Source organism: Lynx canadensis, chromosome B4, assembly GCF_007474595.2.
Source record: "Lynx canadensis isolate LIC74 chromosome B4, mLynCan4.pri.v2, whole genome shotgun sequence".
NCBI classification, from domain to species: Eukaryota; Metazoa; Chordata; class Mammalia; order Carnivora; family Felidae; genus Lynx; species Lynx canadensis.
The window spans coordinates 27640335-27654570 of record NC_044309.1 but is presented as its reverse complement, the minus strand read 5'-3'; the positions used below and the strand labels follow the sequence as shown (position 1 = coordinate 27654570).

Genomic DNA, 14236 nt, shown 5'->3' with positions numbered 1-14236 from the left:
ATCTGAGTGGAAGGCTGGGGAGATCAGGGTTGGGTCCTTCTACCATAATGAAATGTACATTGGGGTCTATGCCTGTATGTCTTAGGGATAATAACTTTGTGTCTCCACTTGAAAAATCTCAACATCTATTAGGGACAGTGATCTGCTAAGAAGCATCTGAGATACAGCTATCTTGTTTGGCACAAACTTTCATTTTTACAAAGCTTATATGAATGACTCTATATCATAGAGTTTTAGCACATTAGGTAAATCAAATTAGTACCCATAATATCTTGTAGGGAACCGAAGAGCAGAAAGGTTAAGAGACATCAGGACCTCACTGGACAGATGGAGGGATGGGCGGGGGGGGGGGGGGGGGACGGGAAGGTGAGGAGAGGGGAGGGAGGGAGGGAAGAGAGGCACAAGGCTAAATCTTTTCTTTAAAAATCAAAAGCTCTCTTACTTAAGGGGCAGATTGCAAAAGGACATCCCACGCTTAGAGGCAGGTATGAAAAAAAAAAAAAGAAAAGATAGTAGCCCTCTACAGGTTCAAAATTATATCTGCTCTGCAAATAGTTCCCATAAACAGCATTAATAAATACAAAAAGAATCTTTTCTGGCTGAATCTACAATTAGGTCAGCTTGTTTCATATACTTTAATAAATCAAACTCTGGGGAGAAAACATATTGCCAAACATTCAAACTCATGAATTAGGAATTTAGGAGAATAATTCTAAAAGCTACCACAAATCTCTAAATCCTAAGAGTCTTGAGCAAAGACCACTTTACCTTGGAACTTTTCTTTGACTTGGTAATCCAAGGAAGCTTAAGTTTTTCTGGTTGAAATCTAAGGAGAAAGAAATAAGGTAACAATGAAATAACTACATAATAAGTTAAAAAAACAATCTCCAGTGGGGAAAAAAATTCTCCAAAGTCCCATTGAACATATAACAAGAAAAAAGGAAACCATTAACCAGACAAGAAATATGAATACAAAAATGACACCTTCTAAGAATCAAATTCCACAACACAGGCAAGGTTTTTTTCCTTCTCCTGAAATGTGGTCAACATAACTCTGTGGGTGAAAAAAACAAAAACAAAAATAAAAAAAAAATCTGACATAGTTCAATCCTATCATGTAAGTTTGTTATAGCTACGAGAATAATTCAAAGCAAATAAATACTGAATGGCATAGTTACATACTCCAGGGAAAAAAAGGAGGAAAAAAATTAAACAATTTTGGTCAAGGTAACATTGAAACTGATCACTGCCTGATGTACTTGAGACACCTTTAAAGACTGTGTGCATTTAAGGGGTTGTTGAAGAGCAGAGGAAATGCTTCAGCTGGTTTTACTGCCTTCCTTAAAATCTAAACAATAACAACACATCAAATCAACTACTTTCTTTATTTTTGAAGTCAAGATATGTATCGTGTAAAGACAGGTGGTAACAAAGCCATGCAGAAAAAAACACACATCCGGGTGAACCAGTTAATCAAAACCAGGCACAGACAAATTTATACCAGTCTAATGGCAAGTAATCTGTCTTACAGCTTTTGGCATAGTAACCCTTTGTCCACCAAGGAAACCACAAGCAGACCACTTACAGAGACTTCTAAGGAAGTGCCTTTTACTGTTTAATATTTGGGGGCAAGTACCTTTTACTGTTTAATATTTGGGGGCCAGAAGAAAAGGAGGTACGAAAATATACCAGATGCTGACATGCCCTTATCCATCAAAACACATCCGGGATCCCGGAATTTGGAAACTGTGACCCACTAGAGATATACAATAAAATGCAAGATATAATGCCAATTAAACATCTAGGCCTTTTTCCTGATTATACACATACCTGGCTATGTGTGAGAACTCGGTTCAAAAAACTATCAAGTGATATAGAAGAAAATTTCTGACTCTGAGGCCTGTTCGACTCACTTCCTACTGGTATGTCTGTGCTGGGAAAGACTTAGCTACAGAATGCCTGAAGTTCACATGTGCCACTCAAAATAACTTCAGCATTTCACTTTTCTTCAATCAGTGATCAGAATCTGTGATGCCACTCCAGTAGTTAAACGGAAAGCACGTATTTTCCTCCGCACTCTAAAGGAAGCCACTACAAAAAAAAGCATTTTGTTCCCAACAGTGTTCACATGAAGAGTCCATAAAAAGACAAACAGCACTGTCTACTGGAAATGATTTAGTATATGTAGCATTCAGTTTAGAAAAAGATTTTAGCTAAAGCACAGCACGTCCAGGACGTGAGCCCAAGTTTGGACATTTTAACTGAATTTGCAATTTTTCCCTGCATAGAGGCTACAGTGGTTTAGCAGCCTCTGTAACTTACACTAGGGGAAAAAAACCAACCAACCCACGTTTTTCAGCCATAAGATAAGCTAATGCATACACTCCCTTAGATATTTAAAGTGTCCTTTGAGGAAACTGTATAACTAACTGGACACGGGAGAATATATGGCAAAACGGAAGCTGCAAAGGCTTTCATCAGAGTCTACAACAAACCCACACGTGCAATTCCTATTTCTCTTGCCTTACCTTGTCTCTCAGAGAACTGGAAAACTCCCAGATAGCTGGCAATCTCTGGGCTTCTGAACATGGTTGCACATAGAAAGTTTAGTAACACAGCCTGCTCTCCAGCTTAATTCTCAACCAGCCACGGCCTTCAGCCCGTCTAAGCAAAACTGGGTTGAGATTCTTCACAGCACAGGGCTACAGCAATCAGGCACTCGTGTCCTTGAAAAGTATAGTCAACGCAAAGTAGGAGGCTGCAGGCTGGAACAGCTCAAACCCCGTAATCAGATTACAAGCAGAAATCAGGCCTGTGGATGCTCAAACAGGCTGGACTCCGCTGATGGGCCATTCTTGATGTTTCCACTTCAAAGCGGGGGCCGAATCGCAACTTATGCTTCAGCTAAATAGACAATACTGCCACCTAACCATCACTGGGGGAGTCAAAAACAACTCCTCCTCTCCCTAAAAATAAACAAAAAGGAACTGTACAGAGGCTCTCGAGGTACTGGGAAAAGGGGAAGCCGCCTAACAATTCCCAGGCTGCTTGGAGTCCGGCTTTGGCTAAGTTAAATGAAATATTTCACCTAACAGGGAGCCAAAACCCCATCGTTAAGAGTCCAGATTTATGAACAACACATGAGCGAAATTGCAGGAAGAGAAGAGGCAGATATTACTGGAGGTTCAGAAATTTTAATTTGAGACAGAAGCTCTTAAGCATTACCTCGTGGACTGCCCCCTTGTTATTTCATCGTTACTTTTGAAAGGGAATTAATTTTTAAAAAGCAGCTTTACTACAAAACTGAGGGGAAGGGACAGAGATTTCCCACATTGTCCCCCGCCTCTACATCATGCATGGCGTCTGCCATGAGCGACAGAACTCACCAGAGGGGTACATTTTTACCAAGGATGAACCTGCTTTGATTGATCATCATTACCCACAGTCCGTGGTTTACCTTAGGGTTCGCAACATTCTATGGGTTTGGACAAATGTGTAATGACATCTCGCATCGGAATATCACACAGAGGATTTTCACTACCCTGAAAATCTTCAGTGCTCTGCCTTATTCACCTCCCTCCTCCTCTCCCGGCAACTACGGATCTTTTTCCATCTCCCTAGTGTTGCCTTTCCTAGAATGTCAGATAGTTGGAGTCAAACAGTATGGAGCCTTTTCAGGTTGGCTTCTTTCACTTGGTAATATGCATCGAAGGATCCTTCGTGTCTTTTCAAGGCTCGAGAGCTGATGCCTCTTCGGTGAGGAATAATATTCCATTGTCTGGATGTACCACAGTTTGGCTACCCATTCACCCACGGAACGGATGCTTCCCAGTTTGGGCAACTATGAACAAAGCTGCTATGAACATCCAGGTGCAGGTTTTTGTGTAGACAGACATTTTCAATTCCACTGGGTAAATAAATACCAAGGAGCGTGATGGCTGCGTCGTATAGTAAGAGTAAGTTTAGTTTTGTAAGAAAGTGCCAAACGGTCTTGGAAAGTAACTGTACCATTTTGCATTCCCGCCACCAACGGATGAAAGTTGATGTTGCTTCAAACTCTTGCCAGCACTTGGTGGTGTCTGTGTTTGGGATTTTTGCCATTCTAACAGGCACATAGTGGTATCGTGTTGTTTAACTTGCATTTCCCTGAGGCCACGTGACGTGGAGCATCTTTTCATTTACTTATTTGCCATCTGTGTATCTTCTTTGGTGAGGTGTCTGCTGAGATATTTTACTCGGTTGTTTGTTTTCTCGTTGTTGAGTTTTAAGAATCCTTTGTATATTTTGGATAACAGCCCTCTATCAGATGTGTCTTTTGCAAATATTTTTCCTAGTCTGCGGCCTTTCTAATTCTCTTGAAATTGTCTTTTGTAGGGGTTTTATAATTTTAGCAAAATCCAGCTTACCCATTCTTTCCTTCATGGGTCATGCCTTTGGTGTTGGATCTAAAAAGGCGTCGCCATTCCCAAGGTCATCTGGGTGTTCTCCTATGTGATCATCTAGCTGTTTTATAGTTTTGTGCTTTACATTTAGGTCTATGATCCATTTTGAACTAGTTTTTGTGAAGGGTGTAAGGTCTGTATCTAGATTATTATTATTATTTTTTTTTCCCCATGGGGCCGTCCAGTTGTTCTTGCAGCCTTGGTGGCAGAGACTATCTTTGCTCCCTTGCGTTGCCTGTGAGTCTCTACTCCCATGAGTCCCGATTCCCTGTACTGGCCTGTCCATGTCTCCAACCCTAGGAGCAGTGGCTTGCCCTGGGTCCTCCCCTCTCTGACGGATCCAAGAAGAGTTGCTGATTTTTCAGTCTGTTCGGCTTCTTTCTTGCTGTTGGGAGAAAGGAGTGACTTCCAAACTTCTTAGATGCAGGACCAAAAACCCTGAAGTCCCCGGTTTATTTTTGCAACATGTAGATGGTGAGCCACGCAGTAATAATTAGAGACTGACAATTTTACAGCTAAAAGGAGCGTTAAAGAGAACCTACGAAAGCGACGTCATTTACAAGACGAGGAAGCAGAGGGCCAGAGAAGTAACTTGCTCATGGGTACTTGGTTAGGGATGGAGCCACAGAGTCTTGGGAAGGTGGGCCGAAGACCATGATTTGTCCCCCACACCCAGTGGGAGGCAGGGACCCTGAGTATGTCCATCTTTGTATACTTAGTACTAAACGCTATACCTGGTGCAGAGCAGGCCCCCAGAGAATGTGTGCTGAATGACCGTATGAAATGATGGGATAATCTTTGCTAAAGGCTAGAGCTCACACTCTAAAATGATTTTCATTGATTTTATATCCTGATTTCAAATCAGATTGACTTAACCTGATCTCCAAACCACAGACAAACCTAACTTGAAAAGGAAGAATTATACGCCAAATTAATCGAGGTACATCAACAGAAGGTACCCTGGCACTGGTGACTCCGTGGGTCAGTGGTGGCATATGGCATTCTCTCTATGCTTCTGGTTACTACATCTCTTATAAAGCTGGGGAGAAATATGGCAAACAGGGCAGTTGAAAAAAACCCGGCAAGGAACAACATACGTAGCTGTGGAGGTCATGGCTAACTGGGAAAAAAAAAAATACGAAAACAGAAGTGTGGGAAGGGGTAGGGGAAGGGAGGAAATTGGGCAAGCCAACGGATTCTGGAAGTGAATAATTAGATAAGATGAAATAATATTTATATTTTACAAATAATCTTTATAAAGAACTTAGCTTATAAGATACAGTATCACCTGCTCATGACCGTTTATATTCCTGAAAACTACTAGTTAGAAAATACTCAATTAGAACTACCCTAACTGTATCTAAATGTTTCTTTTGAATTATTACTAAGGAATAACTCTAGTTTAAATTTTTAAAATGAAATTCCAATTGAGAATAAAAAGGATTTGGATGTTCTCTTTACGTTGGTAACGGAATCTTACCAGAAATACATGCCTCACCCATCACTTATGGAAAAAAACAAACAGATTTATATATGCCTTCATTGTTGAAAAGAAAAAGCAGAGAATTCTTTATGAAATTATGAATATGCAATTTAATTTCCTATTTAATTATCTCATCCTCATGAGACCAAAAAGACTGAAGAAATCTACATTTTTACATCAGCAAAAAGCACGCAGTTTTTTTTTTTTTAATTTACTCTCCACTAATTAGAAATAATAACCACTAACACTAATGTTATTATTTTTGGCTGGCTCATTCACACAGAAGAGCTACAAGACAGACAAACATCTCCCCACATCATTCCATAGGGTAGCTGTTTTACTTCTCTGCAGAGAAAACGATAAGTTGTGGTTGTGATTTTCTTAAATTTCAGGGGGAAGACGTCTTGATTTAAAACAGAGATGGTGCTGTCTTCCCTTTCCAACAACAGCACTTAACCACCAGCTCAGCACAAAGAAAGGAGACTCACAAGACGCACAAAATTTTCGGGGCGCCTGGGTGGCGCAGTCGGTTGAGCATCCGACTTCAGCCAGGTCACGATCTCGCGGTCCGTGAGTTCGAGCCCCGCGTCGGGCTCTGGGCTGATGGCTCAGAGCCTGGAGCCTGTTTCCGATTCTGTGTCTCCTTCTCTCTCTGCCCCTCCCCCGTTCATGCTCTGTCTCTCTCTGTCCCAAAAATAAATAAACGTTGAAAAAAAAATTTTAAAAAAAGATGCACAAAATTTTCTGCCGCTGTGTCCACTCAGAAAAATTGATCTTTTCCATTTTTGAAGCACCACTGCCTTCGATACTCAGAAGTAATGTTTAAAGGAAGGATTTTCTTGGACGTTTTTGAAGATTTAATCTTGAAATTAAAAAGAAACACAGCAAATGCTTAAATTTCCTCTAGATGGGGACGAAAGAAAATGCTTCAGTGGAAGGGGCATAAATGTGTGAAATGGGAGGGCAGGAGGGAGGTCACTGTCATGGTCATGGGCATACCACGTCATGATCTGTGAGTCGTGGATAACCAAGAAAGGATCTATGAATGGGCCACTGAGATGCTGACATCCCAAAGTGAAATCACTCGGTCAAGTGAATCAGGCCTTGGTAAGTCCAAAACCTTGGACTCTGGGAAAACTGGAGGTGAAGGGGCCTTCCTGGTCACAAATCTTCATTTTGCACAATGTTTGACTACTCTCTCAAGGTCACATGGCTTATGGTGTGACAGTGCCAGACTAGAAATCCACATTCAGTCCCTCTCCCCTGGACAACTCCCACATTCCTGATAGGCCTGGATACAAAATAACAGGGGCCATTGCGGTAAACATGTCCCGAATTGTTGTCGTAGGGTTTCCCAGCCCTCTCTCTATCTTGATTTTATTGGTAAAGGGACCAGTCTGACCCCTGGGGGAGGAGTCAAGCCAGTTTCTGGTTGCTTCTTACAAATTTCGTATGATTCCTTGGCCTGGTTTTGGTTCCACAGATGTCCCTCAAATCCAGCACTGACCCCAGACACGAGTAAACAGGGCATATCTGAGACCCTCGGGCAAATATATAAGTCAGTGTGGCTGGTGGCGCCGGGGTATTATGGAAAAAAGCAAGCAATGTATTACTCTATGATTCTTCCTTCCCTTCCCAAAGTTCCCACCTTATTGGAGATGGACAGGATAAGGGTGTTACTAGAGGAGATTACTTTGAATGAGTTCAACTATGTTTACCACAGTTTGTTTATAAACGCATAAAACTGGAACCAGCCTACAACATACAGAAACAGTGAGTAAGTAAATTACCCAAGAAAACCAGGTTTGAAACGCAGCTGGTAATTTGGAAAAATTTTCACGATGTATTAGAGGTACACGCCCCACTTCACTGGAAAGACGGTAAATACTCCAAAACATTAATTATCTCGCTACTCAGACATAACTGCTCAAGTTTTTCCTCCTCTATCGTCCAATAGATACACAATAAACATGAATTACTTCTACAGTCACCCAAACAATTAATGACAAATAAAGATGAAAGTAATAGGCCCTTTTGAAATCTCAAGGCTGAGATTTGGCCTAAACACCCAAGAGAAAATCATGAATGGAATTGTGTCTGTGGGCTCATGGCACAATATCAATCTGCCCTTTTCCCCTGAACATATGCATTTCTTGGCTATAGAGGAGTTGGCCAGAGAATCACCAAAGCCCTTGATAACATGCAACCCCATGTTTCTCACACTCAACCCCACATGGACCATAATCACATGGAAGTGCCGAGACCAACTTTCTCTGCCAACCAGCCCTGAATTCACCTGCTAAGCCCTTTCAACGAGTGTCATCTCTGTCAGTATTTCTCTATTGCCAATTACCCTTTTCCTGCTTAAGAGCCTTGTCTTCTAAAGGATTATCGACTTGAGGGGCAACACCTGAGATACGTTCCTAGCACAGGGCCTGGCTCGGAACAACAAACTATAAATACTGGGTGAACGAGGGAATGAAGCGGGTAGGCAAGCAGACAAGCAACGAGATCACTTCTGTCCTCCCTCATTCTTAAGATTCTGGTCCATTCTCAGCAACTCTCTTTCCTTTCTAGGGGGCATATAGGGGAATGGTTACCACTCCTTCCTTACCATGAGACTTCTACTAACGTCTTCTTGTCTTTCCTACAATGTGAAGCAAGGATATAGAACGTAAACATTTGCATGCAGGCAGAAACGGGAAGAAAATGTTAAAGATTTGTCAGAGATACGATGGAATGGGAAAACAGGAGCTGATTTCTGTAGTCCAACTGCGGCCAATGTCAGTAGGAGTCCAGGTAAGAAGGGTCACCTCCTAAATGGCCAAGGTCAAAAGATAAGGCATTAGATGACAAAGGATCAGGGTATTAAACCCGCAGGGAACGTGCTGCCCAATTCACAGCTGTGGCTCAGGATTACATGGAGGCTTTATGAGGAACCAGTCCCCCCGTCTGTTGTCTGGCTGACACATTCATGCACCCCTGCAACGTGAGTGAAGCTGTCCTTCAGGGGTCATCATCATGGAGGACAAAATGGGAACAAAGCCAATGAACGGGAAAACAGCCCAACACCTCCACTGGCAACTACCCATTTTCTACCAGACCTACTGGGATGATATACAGAATAGCCTAAGACTCGGGACCCTTACTGACCTGGCACGCCAGGGTGGGCACGATGCTAAGTGCTCTGCGGCATTAAACTCATTCAGCGCTCTCAAAGCCTGCAGGGAGATACCGTTACTATCCCCATCAGCATGAGAAAAATGGAGACACCGTGGGCTCCAGACTCTTGAAATGTAGCTCTGAAGGCAAAACAACCATTTTCTGGTCAGTCAAAATGAAATCAAAGAGAATACGAAGGGGAGGTCATGATTACGTGAGAGAATGTCCGTCGACCCTTGAACAGGTAGGGCTTGGGGCACTGACCCCCTACACAATCGAACACCTGAGTAGAACTTTTGACTCCCGGGGCACCGAAGTGGCTCAGTCGGTTAAGCAGTTAAGCATCCGACTTCGGCTCAGGTCATGATCTCACGGTCTGTGAGTTCGAGCCCCACGTCAGGCTCTGTGCTGACAGCTCGGAGCCTGGATCTTGCTTGGGATTCTGTGCCTCTCTCTCTCTCTCTGCCCCTCCCCTTGTCTCTCTCTCTCTCTCTCTCTCTCTCTCTCTCTCTCTCTCTTTCAAAAATAAAAATTTTAAAAAAAGAACTTTTGACTCCCCCCAAACTGAACTGAAAGTTAGCCCACTGCTGACCAAGAGCCTTACCAATAACATACACAGTCGATTAACACATATTTTGTATGTTGTATGTTATATACTGTATTATTTTTAATTTTTTCACGTTTATTTAGAGAGAGAGAAAGAGCGAGAGAGTACAGGAGTAGGGGAGGGAAGGGAGAGAGGGAGAGAAAGAATCCCTAGCAGACTCCATGCTGTCTGTGCAGAGCTGGGCGTGGAGCTCAAACTCCCAAACCGTGAGATCATGACCTGAGCCGAAACCAAAAGTCCAACGCTTAACAACTGAGCCACCCAGGCACGCCTGTTATATCCTGTATTCTTACAATAAAGTAAGCTAGAGAAAAGAAAACGTTATGAAGAAAGTCAGAAGGAAAATACATTTATGGTACTGGGCTGTATTTATTGGGGGAAAAAATCCACATAGAATTTGGTCTGCACAGTTTAAGCCCGTGTTCTTCAAGGGTCAACCGTATGGGGATGCGCTCGGAAAACTGGCGCGCGTTATTTAATCCGCACGTGGATCTCCATATTGAAAAGAGACGTGAGCGTCTGTGACGGTCCATCTGAGGCCTGTATGATGTCACCTTATGCTTCCTCATTGTGCTCCTTGAAAGCAACTGAAGAACTCACAGGCCCCAGGAAAATGAGCTGACTTTTAAATGGACAATACCTGACCACATGCCGTTGTGAGTTACTGATACATTTCTAAAACTTTAAGAAGTGTGGCAGAACGACTTTAATGAAATCTACTCTAAGCTACGAAAGGCGATGGCTGGACTAAAATTCCAAAGTGAAGGATGTATTTTTATAGCCTAGTAAAGCAGTATTTTGTGTGCTAGCAGCAGCTGTAAATGGTATTCACATTTTCTGTGGGGATTTTATTTATGTGTGCAGACTCTTAATCTGGGGCAGAATTGGCTGACATGAGGTAATCCCACCAGTGGGAAGCCCATTTAAGTCCTTTTCATTTCCCTTTTATCACATACTGGTTTATTCATACATTCCAGATTCCTCATTTTAGTGAAAGTCTCCTCCTGTGCGCACTGCAAAATGCTTTCCGAATTTTGGTTAGAGGGAATATTTAGGCTAAGTCTCAAATAAAATTTTGTGTTATACGACTGCATAAAGTAATTTTAAACAGGCCAAGTATGCAGACATGAAAAGGCAAAATTACTTTCAACGGTAAGAAATATTACAACTCACAGAGATTTCTGTGTCAGATGTGTTGAAAGGACCACGTCAGTCTTGCTATATTCCAGAACTCGTTTTTAAAGAAAAGGCTTACTGCGAACCCGTAAGGACTTATTCGTGGCTTTAAATGTCCAAAAGAGGAATGTTAACCTTTGAAGTGAAAATGATCTTTAATCATTTTAACTTCTGGCCGATTTTGAATCTGTAGCTAGTAATTCTTGGGGAAAATAACCCAGGTAGCTTACGGGAAGAGAGAATGGTCAACTGTTTCTCAGAGCAAGGTGGGGGGGGGGGTGGGGGTGGGGGTGGGGGAAGGTCAGGTTCCATGTTGGAAATGTACAACAGGAATATACGTACAATGGGATATGACTCAGCCTTAAGGAATGACATTCTGACATGTGCTACGATATGGATGGACCGTGAAGACATTATATTCAATGACTAAGCCAGACACAAAGGACAAATATCGTATGATTTCCCACCCACGAGGTATGCAGAGTAGTCAAATTCGCAGCAGCAGAAAGCAGTATGGTGGTTACCAGGAGCTGGCGTGCAGGGGGAATGGGGACAGAACACTAAAAGTTAAGCACAAAGCGACACGGGTTAGAGGTATGCGCTGGGCATCCAGGGCACTGCCCTCGCGAGGCCCCTTGCACGTGGCCCACTACTCCCTTCCAGGTCAGGGAGACGCCAAGGACATTTTGACCTCCTCAAAGCACCAATACACAAAGGGCCCTTCAACAATGATCTGGCAAATAAGCATACATTTAGGTATTTAGTGTAAAATCTGAAACTGTATCCTAGAACATGAGGTGCAGAACACTGTTTCTTGACAGCTGCGGGGGCCCAGGCCCCACCTCGCTTGCTGAGGGCTGAGCCCCAGCAGAGGGGAAGGGGGCTGGCATGGTGACAGTTATCCAGGGAGCTCGGAGCAGGCTTCTGCCAACTCCAGTCATTCAATACTCGCTGTTTGATGGTTTTAACATGAACAGAAAGTAAGGAAATACTGAATCATCAGATATGAGAGCTTTTTATGAGTCTAAAAATCCAGATGGCAGACAAGTAAATGTGTAATATTACTGTTGATACCTGATAGATTAGAGCCGTTCTACGGCTATAATTGAGTGATCTGAAGGCAAGAGCTTTGAATAAAATAATTTGGGGGCTTCCTCGTCCTCAGAAGGGCATCTTCATAAAAACAACAGCAGGGGCACCTGGGTGGTTCCGTTGAGTAAGCGTCCGACTTCGGCTCAGGTCACGATCTGGGTTCGTGGGTTCGAGCCCCGACTTCGGCTCAGGTCATGATCTGAGTTTGTGGGTTTGAGCCCCACATCAGGCTCTGTGCTGACAGCCCAGAGCCTGGAGCCTGCTTCAGATTCCGTATCTCGCTCTCTCTCTCTGCCCTTCCCCCGCTCACACTCTCTCTCTGTCTCTCAAACATAAACATTAAAAAATAAAAACAAAAAACCCCAGCAACCTCACAAAACTATTTAGTATGAAAACCCAAGAAAAATCCAGCAACCTGTCATCCCCAGCATGTCCAGGGTCCTACAAATGTACTTTAACTGGTACCCAGGACCTTACTTCGCTTACCCAGAGTCAGCGTTTGCTGAACGATGGGGAAGTGGAGGGATGTGGCTGAGATCGGACCTGGTCACGATAGCTTTCTCCACAGGCAATGACCACCGCAAAGCAGATCCTGTGCTCAAAGACTGAGTGGCACAGGAAGGTTACGACACAGAAGTTGAAGGTATATTCTCTTTGCTTGTTGAAATGACTAAAGATAATACTGACACTCACCAGTAAGTTTAACATCTGATATAAGGCAAATGATATCAAAGTTTGGTGCCCCTCAGGGTCAGATGAGGTACCTGTTAAAAATGAAGGTCCCCCTACCCCAGATATGCCCCAGAGGTCGGAAACCACTAGCACAAGCCGTTCATGATATTACGTCCAGGAAGAAGCAAGGAAATGGGATCACTGGAGGAGTCTGAGGAAGGAAGGCTTCCTGGAGAGGGTGACTGGTGAGACTAATTGGGAATGGAGGAGACAAGTGGATGTGCCAGCAGGAAGGGGTGATGTAAGCATGACACATGGGGTGAGAACAGTGCTTTGTTTATTTTTTAAATTTTTGTGTATTTTTGAGAGAGAGGGAGCGCATGAGCAAGGGAGGGGCAGAGAGAGAGGGAGACACAGAATCCGAAGCAGGCTCCAGGCTCTGAGCTGTCCGTGCAGAGCCCAACATGGGGCTCGAACCCACGAACTGTGAGATCATAATCTGAGCTGAAGTCAGATGCTTAATCGACTGAGCCACCCAGGCGCCCTGAGAATAGTGCTTTATTACAGGAGGTGTAAGAGGCACCTGAGTGGCTCGGTCAGCTGAGCGTCCAACTTCAGCTCAAGTCATGATCTCACAGTTCGTGAGTTCGAGCCCCACATCGGGCTTGCTCCCATCAGCAGCGCAGGGGCATAGGGGAGCTTCAGATCTTTTGTCTCCCTCTCTCTCTCTCTGCCCCTTCCCCGCTTGCACTCTCTCTCTCCTTCTCTCAAAAATAAGTAAAACATTTTTAAAAAATAAACAATAAAAAAATAAAGGCAAAGGAGGTGTGGGGCTGAGATGGGGGCCACATTCAGAAGGACTGTGACAGGCCAGACACAGAGGTGGAAAGGCAGGTGGGAAGGAAGGAACCTCCCAGAACAAGGAGACTCATCTACTATGAAGAAACAGAAAAGCTGTCACTGAAGTCCCAGTAGAAAAGAAATTCCAGGTTCTCTTCAGGCCTGGACATCATGCAGCATGGTCTTTAAGAAAGAAAACAGTTTCCAGAAGCACGGACGTCCTGACCCACTCACTTCTTCTACGAGGCTTGCATGCCTCTTACCATACCCAGGACAGCAGACGGTAAAATAAAAATCTTCTAAAGGCCACCTCCTTTTTCATACATTCGTTACTGTGACCCCTCCCCGGGTCACAACCTGGCCCATGGCTGGCAACTCTGCCACCGTGTCATCTCTCTTACCAGACATGACAGGCTGGCCAGCAAGTCACAGACACTCGAAGCCACTGAAACAGAGTGACCGCTCAGGATGTAAGTTACAGGGGGGAAACTGAAGGCTGTTATTTCGGGTTTTCTGCGTAGTATTTCCAGTTAGATGCCCCATCACCTACTTGCACCCAATATGCAAAAGACGAACGTCAAGGATTTCACCCCTACCCCTTTTTGCCTCAGCCCTCTCCCATCTCCTGCAGTGCATTCCCACTCCACTTCCAGAAGCCGTCCCTTCTTTCCCGACAGGATTCACTGAGCAACTACCAGAGGTCAGGTGCCAGGGCGCTCGGGATGTTGAACGAAGCACCTGCCCCCCATGAGTTCACGGTCG

At 43.8% G+C, this 14236-nt stretch overlaps 1 long non-coding RNA gene across 4 annotated transcripts in view; it reads right to left on the bottom strand.

Moving 5' to 3' along the window:
• The window catches only part of LOC115517991, a 137658-nt gene that overhangs the window by 4775 nt on the left and 118647 nt on the right, over nt 1–14236 (bottom strand). The window contains exon 3 of one of the 4 annotated variants that reach the window (XR_003970133.1): nt 769–826. The exons of the other annotated variants lie outside the window; for them this stretch is intronic. This is a non-coding gene — a long non-coding RNA (uncharacterized LOC115517991). The remainder of the gene's footprint in view (nt 1–768; nt 827–14236) is intronic. 4 annotated transcript variants of the gene reach the window in all.